The following is a 13944-nucleotide window of genomic DNA, read 5'->3' as shown; positions in this document are numbered from 1 at the left end:
AAATAGCCCCCTATAAAAATGTATCTCTGGGAAACAGTTCTAAATATGGGAAGGAGGGGGAGTTTATGCACAGAAATTGTTATCACAAGGTATGTTATATATAGGCAGCTCTGTAAACATCCATTCAACAAATACTTGAGTACCTACTATGTGGAAGGCTATTATGCACTATTGAACAAAACAGACTTATTGGAAACAGCCTACTGTCCAGTATTCTGGCAGCAGTTAAGTAAACTATGATTCATCCATCTAATGGAACACTATGAATCATAGTTTGCTTTACCATTCCCCACCAACTAGCCATTTAGGGTGTTTCTTTAAAATAGAGTGGAATATAAAGCAGCCATTTAAAAGTGAATTACAAAGATAGTATAATAACTTGGATAAATGCTTATAGTATAGTATTACTAAATGAACTAGATACACAATTGTATATGTCATATGATTACAACCATAAGGGCGAAGTGGTCACTCAGGCCCAGGTAAAGAGACCAGGGAGAAAGTGAGCAAAGTGTTAGCAGTGGTTGTATTTCTGTGATGAGACTAAATGTGACTTTTTTTCTACTTTTCTTTATTTCCCAAATTTTCTTTAATGAGGCCTTGTTATTTGTGTAATTTTTTCCTGCCTTAAATGCTTTGATAACACACTTACAAAAAGTTTGCATGAAAGTGAAGACTGCTCAGTGGCTATTTTGTGAACTGAGTGGGAATTTTGTCAGGGAACTTTATCCCTTTCTTTTGACTGATGGGCTATTTCAGCTGTGGTGGAAGTATGCAATAGTGGATAGAATCTGCTGGACACCCACCCTTAATATAGTCTGCCTATACATATATGGCAATGTCGATGCAATACACTGTGCCTCACAAATAGCAATGTAGATGATAAGATGCTTTTTGTTGTTTTTTTTAGAAAACAGTATATCTTTAGTATGTTACTTGAAGAATCGGGATTATGGCTAGCTGTGTGCCAACTTTCCATCCTTCAGACCTATAAAGTCTGAATCAGTTTGATTTTTTACTGTATTGTGGTAAAATTAAACAATTCACATAAATTTTTATTGTGGCCCATAGTTAAGGTTCTAGGAAGCTCTGAGATTTAATCTTGAGTTTTCCTTGCCACTTAACCCAATTTAAAATATTTTTTTTTCTTTTTCTTTTGAGACAGGGTCTCACTCTGTCACCCGGGCTGGAGTACAGTTGTGTGATCTTGACTCACTGCAATCTCTGCCTCTAGAGTTCAAGCGATTCTCATGCCTCAACCTCCTGAGTAGCTGGGATTATAGGTGTTCACCACTACACCTAGCTAATTTTTTTTTTTTTTAGTGAAGATGGGGTTTTGCTATGTTGGCCAGGCCGATCTCAAACTCCTGGCCTCAAGTGATCCGCCCGCCTCTGCCTCCCAAAGTGCTGGGATTACAGGCATGAACCACTGTGCCTGGCCTCAATTTAAAAATTCTTAATCCACTCTTAACTTCCATTTAGTGGAACTCCAGTTTTATCCTTTCCTTTCTCATTGTCTTCTCTACATTTCTGTTCACATGAAATTTCTAATTGTACAGACTTTGCAGTGTGCAGAGTCAAATCTCTCATATCCTGTAACTTTGCTGCATGCTCCTTAGTTTTTTCTTTATCTACACTTATATCTGGTCAGGGTGATACTTTCTTTTTTGGTCTTCTCAGCTATTAGAAACAGACGTGTTTGTAGAAAAGAACTCTCACCATTTGTTGTGTCTGGGACTTGTGTGGAGGGTTTTTGTTTTGGTCTGGGTTGGTTTGCTTTTTCTATTTAAAACTTAGATTGTGTGTACACCCACACAGAAACTTCATCCAGCTACTAGGCTGTTCCTTTGCAGAGTGGTGATCAAACAAAAATATGCATCTAGTGATTCTTTCATTTGATTTGAAGACTGATTTCAGAAATACATGATTTTCTTCTTTTACCTGGCAGGTTATTACTGAGCAAGCTGAAGAATGGAGGACTCAGCCTACTTATAAAGTACCAAACTGTTAAGGTCACAGAAAATTATTTCTGGAAGGTACATTAGAAGTTGTTCTAGCCCAACTCTCTGATTTTACAGATGGAAAACCTGGGGCCCAGAAGAGGGCCTGGCTTAGCCTAAGCTGTATTATGACTTAGTGTTAGAAAATGAACTAGAATATTTCTGAATTCCCAGTCCAACATTCTTTCCACTAAGCTGATGGCTGTCTTCCAGGTGCAGGAGTGCAGGTTGGTGCTTATTACAGGACTGCTGGCTGCAGTGGCTCTTCCTGGTGCTGTGGAAAGTACCCTCTTCTTTGCTCAGTCTGATTCCATTTATGGGAAGCAGTGACGAAGTTTGTACATAAGATTTACAGTAAAGTCTGCTGCTGTCCCAAATTTCTTAACCTTTTAAAAATCATCTTCCTTCTACTTCTGATTTCCTAGTACATCTATTACTTATTTCAATGTAAACAAATTCCAAATAATGGAAATATGTCTCTACTACAGCTTATTCAAGTTTGAACTTTGGGTATATATGCTAATATTTACAGACTGGTGAGGTAAGGAAAATTGAACTGCTATTATTTCAAAAGTGAAAGCTACTCTGGGACTTCTAGGTCAGGGTGGCAGAGTGAATACTCTTGAATCTTAATTCCTCTCATTCAAAAACAGAGAAATTATACATAAATATTTTTAAAGGTTTTTAAAAATACATAGTTATTCTTAAAAATAAGAGAAAAAAGTCTCTTTGGACCAGTAATAGAAAAGCCACTGGCAGGGGGTGGTGCTATGAATGGATATGGGCAATTGGGACCAGGGTTTTTGCAATGATCCTGTCTGTGCATGAACCCAGGACCCAAGAGCACAATGCAGATGGGAGCTGGGTTAGTCTAACTTATCCCAGCAGTGTCACAGCCAGGAATAAGCTGCTTGTTCCTGACCAGAAGTAAAGAAGAATTGGCAGACACAAACAAGCACAGGAAACCACTCAAGATAGAACTTGGACCCAAAATACTTTTGGGCTAAAAATTCAGAACTGGGCTACCTAGGAGGAAAGAAAGCCCAGAGCTACCAACTTAAGGTCTAGTTCAAGGTTGCCACATTATCAGATTTAAGCTGAGGCAACTTAGAACTGCCCTATAGATACTTAAAACTGTATATATAGTTACAGATACTTACATTTTTTAGTCATCATTAAAAATTGAGCCCTCAAAACTTTACAAAGAACTCAGTAAAACCTAAGATCATGAAAAAGCAGTCAAGAGAACCCAACAAGTGAGAGAAGTTATATCTGAGGAAAAAAGAACACTCTGAAGAGATTTAAAAATAAGTTAAAAGTCTCAATATATGTACAGAAGAAACTAGATTTTACAGAATGAAGAGCAGATAATGAAACAAGAAAAGAAAGCTGTGAGAAAGGAGCATTTAGACATCTTGAAGTGAAAAATATATTGAAATGTAAAAATACAATATTGAAGTAAAAGAACAGTTATACTGTACATACTTTATATAGCTTAAGAGAAAATTAGAGAATTAGGAAATAGAACTGAGAAAATCTTTCAGAATGCAGTTTAGAGAAAGTTAGAAGAAAATGAAAGAGAAAGATGGACATGAAAGATGACCTGAGGAGCTCTAACATGCATGTGCTAAGAGTTGCAAAGGAGAAAAAAGAATGAATAAAAAAGTGGCATTAGTAATAACAGTAACTGCAGCTAAGAATTTTTTCAGAAGTGATGCTGAGTCTTCAAAATAGAAAATGCTGCCATGTGTAACACAGGATAGATAAATCCACAACTACATATATGATAATAAAATTGTAGGAAATTAACGATGAAGAGAAAATCTGAAATTCTGAATACAGATATAACAAAAAATTCTGAATAATGGAATGGTAGTTGAATTGGCAGTAGGCTCTGGCAACAGTAGATACTAGAAAACTGACTAGTATCTTCAAAGTGCTGTAGAAAAATAAGTATGAGCTTATAGTTTCATACAGTGGTTTATATACAGAGTGGGACCAAAATAAACACATCTTCAAGATACACAGAGCTAAGTTTTCAACTCACAAACTCTTGGTGATAAAAGAACTAAAGGATGTTCTTCAGCAAAGAAAAAAATAAATGCAGAAAGAAGTGGAATACAAAAGCAAAGAGTGTTAAAATATGAGATAAAGCTAATATGCTTCAAAAGTTAGGACTAAATATTAGCAATAATATGGTATTAAAAGATGTAAATGTGTACTAAAGTCCTTGTTTGGAGTAGAAAAGACACAGATTAATTTTATAGACATTTAAAGAAAAAATATATTTAAGTATGTTAAATATAAAGATATTCAGTACAGTAATAGAAGTATAGAAATAGAAGGTGCAAATTCTAAATCAGTAGAGGAAAGAGAAAAGATAGGTAATATTTTAAATGCTTTCACTCCATTCAATAAAGGGCAGGAAAGAAGATAAAAAGAAGCAAAGGAAAAACATGGAAATAGGAAATACAAAATAAAATGTGTAAGTAATCATAATATAAATTAATCTACAAAGCCAGAGAGATACTCAGATTATCCTTCCATATGCTGTTTTCAGAGTAACACTGAAAGACAAAAAATAAAAGTATAGGAAAAATTTTCTCTTGGTTACCACCAATTGAAAGCTGGCAACATGCATATCATTTGAAACATGAACATGTTTTTGCTTAAAAACATCAAATGACAGAAATATATGTCCTACTTATAAATAGGGAACAATCCACGAAGATGATATAAAATGACTCTAGATACTGAAAATATACTCTCAAAATATATAAAACAAAACTGACAGAATTACCAAGAAATGGCATATCCACAGTCAGTGTTGCAGATTTTAACACACCTCTCTTAGAAACCAATATATCGAACAGACAAAAATACTCAAGAACATAAAGGAGTTGAACAACATAATACACCAGCTTAATGTAACAGATATATAGCACATGTAGGGCATGTGTATTGTGACCATGCTAAATGAAAAAATCAACACTCATTCATTCAACAAATACTTATTTGTCCATTATTTGCCAGATATTGTTCAAGGCTCTTGGAATCCTTTAGTCAACAATGTAGACAAAGATCCTGACCTGCTGAAGTGTACATTCTAGCAGGGAGTAAGATGAAAAGGCAGACCATAAACAACAAACATAATAAAGTGTATAATATGTTAGACACTGATGCAGTTTGGAAAAAAAAAAACTAGAAAGGAGAATTGAATAAAGAGGATTGGGTGGAGAAAGTACAGGTTGTAATATAAACAGTGGGTCTGAGTAAATCTTATTGACAGGTTGAGATTTGAAGAAACTGAAGGAGTTAGCCACAAAGATATCTGAAGGAAGAACATTTCTTCAGATGTACTGTAGTGAGGTCCTCTAGCAAGAGGGTACAACTAGAGCAAAGGCCATATGGTGGGAAAGTACTGGCACATGAAAGAAATGACAGGTGAGAGTAGCAGGAAAGAGAATCAGATCATCTGAATGTAGAGCATCATAGGCCATTTACTATGCACAAAATGAGGAGCCATTGCAGGATTTTGAGTAAAGGAGTGATGTGATCTGACTTAAGTTTTAAAACAATCATTCAAGCTGCTGTGTTGAGATTAGACTTCAGACAGAGGTAGCAGCTGAGCAGCTATTACAGTAATCCAGGCAAGAAATGATGATAGGGGCTTGGATCACATGGCAGCAATAGAGTTGTTGAAAATTGGTAAGATTCTGGATATATTTGAAGGTAGAGCCAACATTTCCTGGAAGGGCTTGTGGGATGTGACAGACAGAGGGAGGAATTTTAGATGATTCCAGGGTTTTTTACCTAGGCAACTGATAGGATAGAGTTACCATCAACTGGCATGGGGGAGGCTAAAAATGAAGCAGGTTGAGGAGGAAAACTAGGAAGCCAGTCTTATTTATTTATTTATTTAATTTTTTTTATTTCCATAGGTTTTTGAGGAACAGGTAATCTTTGGTTATATGAAAAAGTTCTTTAGTGTGATTTCTGAGATTTTGGTGCACCCATCATCCAAGCAGTGTACACCGTACCTAATGTGTAGTCTTTTATCCCTTACCCCCCTCCCACCCTTTCCCCTGAGCCCCCAAAGTCCATTGTATCATTCTTAACACCTTTGCATCCTCATAGCTTAGCTCCCTCTTATAAGTGAGAACATACGATGTTTGGTTTTCAGTTCCTGAGTTACTTCACTTAGAATAATGGTCTCCAGTTCCATCCAAGTCACTGCAAATGCCATTATTTCATTCCTTTTTATGGTTGAGTAGTATTCCACGGTATATATATATATACCACAGTTTCTTTATCCACTCATTGATTGATGGGCATTTGGGCTGGTTCCAAATTTTTGCAATTGCAGATTGTGCTGCTGTAAACATGCATGTGCAAGTATTTTTTTCATATAATGACTTCTTAGGAATCCAATTTTATTTTTTATTTTTTTGGATGGAGTCTTGCTCTGTCACCCAGGTTGCAGTGCAGTGGTGCCATCTTGGCTCACTGCAACCTCTGCCTCCTGAGTTCAAGTGATTCCTCTGTCTCAGCCTCCCGAGTAGCTGGGATTACAGGTGCCCGCCACCACACCCAGCTAATTTTTGTATTTTTAGTAGAGTTGGGGTTTCACGGTGTTAGCCAGACTGGTCTAGAACTCCTGACCTCAAGTGATCCGCCCACCTTGGCCTCCCAAAGTGCTGGGATTCAGGTGTGAGCCACTGCACCCAGCCAGAATCCAATTTTAGGTATGTTGGTTTGAGATACCTATTAGATTTCCAACTGGAAATTTTGGCAGTTTGGTTATACAGATCTGCCAAATTGCTGTGGAGTATTTAGATGATATTTAAAGCAATGAGACTGTATCAGATAACAGAAAGAAAATATAGAAAAGGGAAGAGGGCCCAAGAAGTATCTGGTGTCCTTTCCAGTGTGAGTGGAAAAAAAAAAAAAAAGTATCAGGAAAGAGATAGTTGTCAACAGTGTTAAATGTTGCTGATAGCGTCATGTAAGATGAAGACTAAGAACTGACCATTGATTTTGATAACATTATGACCTTGATAAGAGTGGTTTTGTTGGAATAGTGAGACAGAAAGCCTGACTGAAGTAATTTTAAGCCACATTGAGAAGAGAGGAATTGGAAACATTGAGAAAAGTTATTTTTTTTTTTAAGATAAGTTTTTCAGGAAGGGGAGTTGGCAAGGAAATGGAGTGGCAGCTTTTGGGGAGATAGAGTCAAGAAAAGGGTGTTTTTTTGTTTTGAGACGGAGTCTTGCTCTGTTGCTCAGGCTAGAGTAGTGCAATGGCACAATCTTGGCTCATTGCAGCCTCCACCTCCCAGGTTCAAGTGATTCTCCTGCCTCAGTCTCCCGAGTAGCTGGGATCACAGGCGCCCGCCACCACACCTGGCTAATTTTTTGTAGTTTTAGGAGAGACAGGCTTTTGCCATGTTGACCAGGCTCATCTCAAACTCCTGGCCTCGGGTAATCCTCCCACCTCGGCCTTCCAGAGTGCTGGGACCACAGGGGTGAGCTACTGCACCGTGCCGGAAAAGGGTGTTTTTTAAGCTACATGTTTGCTCCTGAGAATGATCCCAATGGAGAACAACAGCAACAACAAAAGATGATGTAGGAGGAAGAATGGAGAGCTGCTGTAATGAGGTCCTTGAGTAGGGTCTAGAGTACAAGTTGAAGGATTTGACTTCAAATAGAAGCATGTTAGGTTCATCAATGGTAACAAGTGAGAAGATGGTAAATGGTGGTTAAATGTGGTGATAGTCTGTGGAAGTTCTTTTCTAATTGCTTCAGTTTTCTTAGTGAAATAGAAAGCAAGACCAGCAGCCAAGAAAGAATATGAGGAAGGAAGTGATAGGTGTTTGAGTTAAAAGGGAAAGGGGTGAAGTATTTATCTAGGAAAGTAAATGGAGTAGGGAAGTATCTGTGTGTGCATTAGAGTCCACTAAAGGTTCAAAGTAATGAATTTAAATTGAGACCAATGAGCATGGTTGTTTTTTTTTTCAGCCACATTTAGTTGCACAGGTGCAGGTGTGGAGTAGGCAGAAAATTTGATTTAAACAAGGTTGTAGTTTTGCCAAGCACTATGAGGGGAGAGAGGGGTGAGTGATGATAGTAATGATAAATCATGGAATGTAAGCTCGATAAAGAGTAGAGTGAAGGAACATCAAGTGCATGAGAGACAGTGGAGATTCCATGAGGTTGAATGATAGTTCAGGGTCACCCTAGTAGAAAGAATAAGCTGGAAAGATGGGATCTGGAGATACAGAATTGAGATTATGGAGGGGTTATAGTTTTTTTGTAATGGCAACAAAAAGTTAGCTGGAGAAGAAAAGAACACTTCTGAAAAGTATAAACTTCCTTGTAGATACTGCATGGGTAAGGAGGTAATTATAATGAGAAATACAAAATATTTAGAGTTAAACAACAATGAGATTACTTCACATTAGATCTTGTAGAGTAGCTAAAGAGAGAAAGCTATAACCTTAAATACATGTTTAAGGTTAAAAATTTTGAATAAGTGAAAATAAATGAGCTAAGCTTTAAACTCAAGAAGTTGAAAACAGAGTAAGCCCAAATTAAGTAGAAGGAATGAAATAAAGATAAAAGCAGAAATTAATGAACAGAAAACAGAATAGCAGTAGAATAGTGTTAATACCAGAAGCTGATTCTTTGAAAAGATATAAAATTCAATAAACCTTTTTATTTTGCAATGTCCACCTTGACTGCAGTGTTCTAGGACTCAAAGGCATCTTATATGCTAGTCTGGGGCCTGGGATGCAAACAAAAACAGATCAGAGGCAGTTATTTTGGCAACAACAGGGAGAGGGAAAAGTCTTCAAGGTCCCTTAAAGCAACACGTATAACAATTGAGCTGCATACATAACCCGGGAATCTACTTTTTCCAGCCACTGCACACTGAGCCCCATTAGGGAGGTTAAGATGCAGTAAATCTTTGACAAGCTGAACTAGAGAAAAACTAGGTGTGGGCCGGGCGCGGTGGCTCACGCCTGTAATCCTAGCACTTTGGGAGGCCGAGGCGGGCGGATCACAAGGTCAGGAGATCGAGACCACGGTGAAACCCCATCTCTACTAAAAATACAAAAAATTAGCCGGGCGCGGTAGTGGGCGCCTGTAGTCCCAGCTACTCAGGAGGCTGAGGCAGGAGAATGGCGTGAACCCGGGAGGCAGAGCTTGCAGTGAGCCGAGATCGCGCCACTGCACTCCAGCCTGGGGGACACAGCGAGACTCCGTCTCAAAAACAAAACAAAACAAACAAACAAAAAAAACTAGGGGTGAACAAATAGTATTAGGAAGAGAAATAGGGACAAAGTTAAGATAAACGTATTTAAAATATAAGATTATTTTGAGCAACTTTATGACAATAAGCTTGAAAACCTGATTTAAGTGGATACTCTTCTGGGAAAATATAAAATATCAAAATGACTTAGGAAGAAATGGCAAAACAAAGAAGTCCAGTAACCTTTAAAGAAATTTAATCATACTTCACCACCACCTCCCCAACCTGCTGCCAAAGACACCAAGCCTAGAGTAATTTGGGGGATGAATTTCATCAAACTGTCAAGGAACGAGTATAATAATACTTGTCTTACATAAACTGCTTCAGAGAATAAAAAGAAGGAAGCCAAAATCTAGATTGTTTTGCCTCCAACTTGTTTAGTAACAACAAAAAGAGGCTAAGAACTGAGGCAAAGAAAAACCAAAATAAAGTCTGAATACTTCCCACAAACAGCATTAGAAAAATACATTTGATAATACCCAGGTGGTACAGGTTTTAAGGATTGGACCTTTGACTTTGTACTCATCCTTCTGTGTGGATCAGCTTTGCTCTTTGATTCCAGTTATTTTAGTTCCAGTTGTAATGATGGGTTTTGGACACACTCAGTCTGTATTATGACCAACAGCATATATTTGTAAGATAGCTAGGTCACTAATAGTCTGTGGCATGGAAAAATTTTTGTTTTAATATGGTGCTAACTAAGCATACAGAGGTTGACTCTGTAACTTTAACTCCAGCAACACACTGTTATCACCACCCAAACTGACCAGCCTAGTTAGTAACATCATATGTGGTATCATACAAACTACTTAGAACCATGCCTGGGACACTCAGCTGTTAGCTCTTACATGCCCTTTGTGCTCAAAGAGAACAATTTGTGGTTGTATGCCAGTCAACTCAGTCATCATGGAGCTTAGTTGTTTACAGTATTGCATGCTAAGCAGTAGACTCTAGGAATCTAATTAATTTGATTCTCACATTGGTCCTGTTTGCCACAAACATTGCCATGCCTCATGAACCTCACAAGTTGTGTTTCTTAGAACAGTGCATATGTAGTTCTTATACTCTGCAACAGTGTTTGCCTCAGCATAATTGTGTTTATGTGGAATTGCATTGGCATTGCAATGTGAGAATGACAGAGTTGATAGGACCATTAATGTGTATACCCTGGGAATTATTTCCCTCATCCCCATAGCTGGCTGAAGAAACTTTATTTCTGAGTTATTATGTAGGGACTGAAAGGTTTTTGATTTTTTTTTGGTTGTTTTTTTTTTTTACATGTATGTACAGACTTTTTTACCTACAGTGAGCAAAAATAATCTGGACAAAAAAATAATGCTCTCCCTGTTTTTTCTTTCAAACGTATATATATATTTGAAATCTTAGGCATGGGAAAAAACTTTTATGTCATCTTCAGAGCTACAGCCATATTTTTTAGCTAGGACCAAATCTTAAATCTCTCCTGACAGAACCCTAATGAAGGGGACAAAGTGATCTCCAGTGGAAATGTGAAAGGCATAAAAACGAAAAGTTCGATATCTGGAGGATTCAGATGACACAAAAGAAAATAAGTTGAGGATAAAGGAAATGAGAGGATAAACCTGGTAGTACAATGACATCTTTCATCTTCAACTATTTTAAAGTATTTTTACCTGAAAACATGAAGATAAAGTGTGTATAGATGACACATAGACAACTGATAAATGAATAAACATTTACACTGTATATGTCAGAAGTATCTGCAAAGCAAAAATGGTGCATGTCAGTTCATTGTTGACCAGGAAGAGTCTTTTGTATACTCTTCCAGGATCTATGTTATTTAAAAAAAAAAAAAAGAAGAAGAAGTAGTTAGATGTTAAGTTTGGGAGTATTTTTAGTAAACCCAGATGAACAGAGCAGCTTTTATTTCTGGATCAACTGCAAATTCACAACTCTGAAGACTAGTTGAAATGTTTAAAGTTCTAGATGAATCATACATAGATTGCTTTTCTTAGGGCTTTTTCCTTAAAACTCTGCAGTTAACTAAAAATGGGAAATAATTATTTTTCTTAACACCTGATGGACCATTCACCCTCATTTATAGGCTTTAAAGAAAACTAACAAAATATTTTTTAAAATCAAGTTGATGACAATTTAAAAACTTACATAGAATTTCTGAACCTTCTTTAAGTTATAGGTTACATTTTCAAGAAACTGATCGTTATCAAACATGTGAGCTTAAATTTAAGTATGTTGCTACCAGGCAGTAATATGTTTTGCCTGTCATACAGATTATAAACACAACTTAACTATCATAGATACCTTTGAGAACTGAATGGATTTATTTATTTTAAAAGTTATTCTAAAATTAATTCCATACCTTTCTCCTCTGTACCTTTCTCCTTAAGTTTTTAAAACACCTTTCTTGACATAAAATTTCTGTACGACTACACATATTTAAATTGTAATATCTGATTAATTTGAGGAAACTATCTCCCCAATTCTCCCTAACTGTTAACTGCACTAAATATTTATAGTCTTAACAAAAATTTCAGATAAATCATATGCTTTAAAGCTACTTATTCAGTGTTTAACTGACACTATATAGAACCCTTTTGCTACTTTTAAGCTAATCAAAAAAATATATAATATACCCTGTTACTGCTTCTAATCAGTTCAAGCATTTTTTTTTTCTCATCAAGGTGCTGTGAGCATTTGGCAGGGTAATTCTTCACTATGTGGGTCTATTTCCAGAATAGCAAGCATTCAGCATCCCTCAGCCTGGCATTTGAAACACCAATAGCACTCTCCAATCATTGTGCCAATCAGTGTCCCCACATATTTTCAAAAGCTCTTGTGATAAGTGTTGCCCCTTCCCCTCCCTGTGACAAACCTCTGCCCCTTATACCTTTACTGATGTTTCTAGCCTATATGGCCTACAAAAAAAGTGTGAAGGGGGAGAAGCTATGTTGTTCACATTAAAAAGAGGTAGGTTTTCATTTCTGCTTTTTGTAAGCCATTGCTAAAATTAAATTTAATTTCAAAATATTAAACTCATGAACCAATTCTAGGACAGGTTTGCAGAATGATTTTCTTAAAGGACCTTTATAATCTCTTACCCTTAAATGAGTTTCTGAGACTTAAACATTCATGACACTAGGGCATGATTATTTAAATATATGGGAACAAGATTGGGAACATTTTGTCGGCTTGTAAGTTATTGTGAGCTCCATGCTGTGCAACTTGTAGATCCTGTCTTGCTTTGCCTCTCTGTTGCTGCCTTGTACTCCAAAATAGCACCATCTCTTCCCCCTACTCCTAGCAACCCACTAGAGTATGCATAAGCCGTTAGTGGATATATTTTGTTGGTCTGATTTTAGCTTTTTTTGCTTGTTCACAAAGTGTCAAAGGCCCTTTATTACACTGAAAGAATTGCGTGACTTTTCTGTATTCTGCATTTCCTTACAAGTGGAATGAAGGCTGACTCTTTAAAGTCATTTTAGATGATTACCATCACAAAAGGAGAAGTGATGGTAAGTGATTCATTTTGTGGTAAAGTCCCTAATATGTCTCCCTCACTCAGGAGCATCTGTACAGGAGTCAACATTAAATGTGAGTTATCATTATTGGTCTTTTCCATCACCCCCAAAAGGGGAGGATTTTCACATCACATAAATTAAAACAGGATTGAGATGGAAAAATCAAAAGAGAAGAAATGACTAAGAACCTCCTATTTCCTTTAGAACTTCTTATTTCCTGCCCCCAAGTAACATTTGTGGCCCTTCTAAGTACCCAGTAATAAAACGTCCCTATAAAAGCGTAGAGTAGTAAATGAAGCTGTTATGAATTCTAGACTATCTTCCAACTTGGCTGTGTGCTATTGATGGTCTCCTTTAAAAACAAATTGTTTGTTTAGTATGAGATCAAAATTATTTATATAAAAATATATGGAAGAGTAGGGCTTGATATTAATTTTAACAGTATGGAGATCTTTGTAGTGATACAAATTTTGAGATTTCCTATAATCTCTTTGAAGACACCAATCATGTCTTAACAGAACTTTGTATATCCCTATCCCTAATAGTACCTTGCATAGAATAAGAACTTAATAGTTGTTAGTTGATGGAAGAAAAGTATCAGTTGAAAATAAAAATATTTTCTTTGGATCTTATATTCATAAACGGACTGAAAATGACTGCCCTGTTCCAAAAGGAGGAGCAGAGAACTTAAACTGTACTTCTTAACTGGTAATACTTGACTCATCACCTTCTTACCTAAATCTGAACTAAAATACTGTGTGTTGTACCTACTCAGAAGTTTATAAAACTAACCTACCAAAAAAATTGCTTAGAGGAAGAGGCAGAGACATTTTTGAAAGACTAGGTAATGTCCACCTAACTATTGATATCCTTTGGGCCTTGAAGGATCTTGTGGTTTTGTTACCAGGAAGGGAGTTTCAGTCTGGACCCCAAGAAAGAGTTCTTAGATCTCACGCGAGAAAGAATTCAGGGCAAGTCCCTAGAGTAGAGTGAAAGCAACTTTATTTAGAGAGTGAAGGAATAAAAGAATGACTACTCCATAGACAGAGCAGCCCAAAGGGCTGCTGGTTTTATGGTTACTTCTTGATTACATGCTAAACAAGGGATGGATTATT

At 36.8% G+C, this 13944-nt stretch overlaps 2 protein-coding genes and 1 pseudogene across 14 annotated transcripts in view; 2 read left to right on the top strand and 1 right to left on the bottom strand.

Moving 5' to 3' along the window:
• TMEM183A (transmembrane protein 183A) overlaps positions 1-13944 on the top strand; it is a 604310-nt gene that overhangs the window by 33554 nt on the left and 556812 nt on the right. The window lies entirely within an intron of this gene.
• The window catches only part of PPP1R12B (protein phosphatase 1 regulatory subunit 12B), a 236885-nt gene that overhangs the window by 167616 nt on the left and 55325 nt on the right, over positions 1-13944 (top strand). The gene's annotated exons all lie outside the window — the stretch shown is intronic.
• Positions 8842-8959, bottom strand: LOC126945155 (uncharacterized; annotated as a pseudogene).

The sequence above is a fragment of the Macaca thibetana genome, chromosome 1 (assembly GCF_024542745.1).
Source record: "Macaca thibetana thibetana isolate TM-01 chromosome 1, ASM2454274v1, whole genome shotgun sequence".
Lineage (NCBI taxonomy): Eukaryota > Metazoa > Chordata > Mammalia > Primates > Cercopithecidae > Macaca > Macaca thibetana.
Note: the sequence above shows the minus strand (reverse complement) of the source record. Positions and strands in the feature narration are given on the sequence as shown.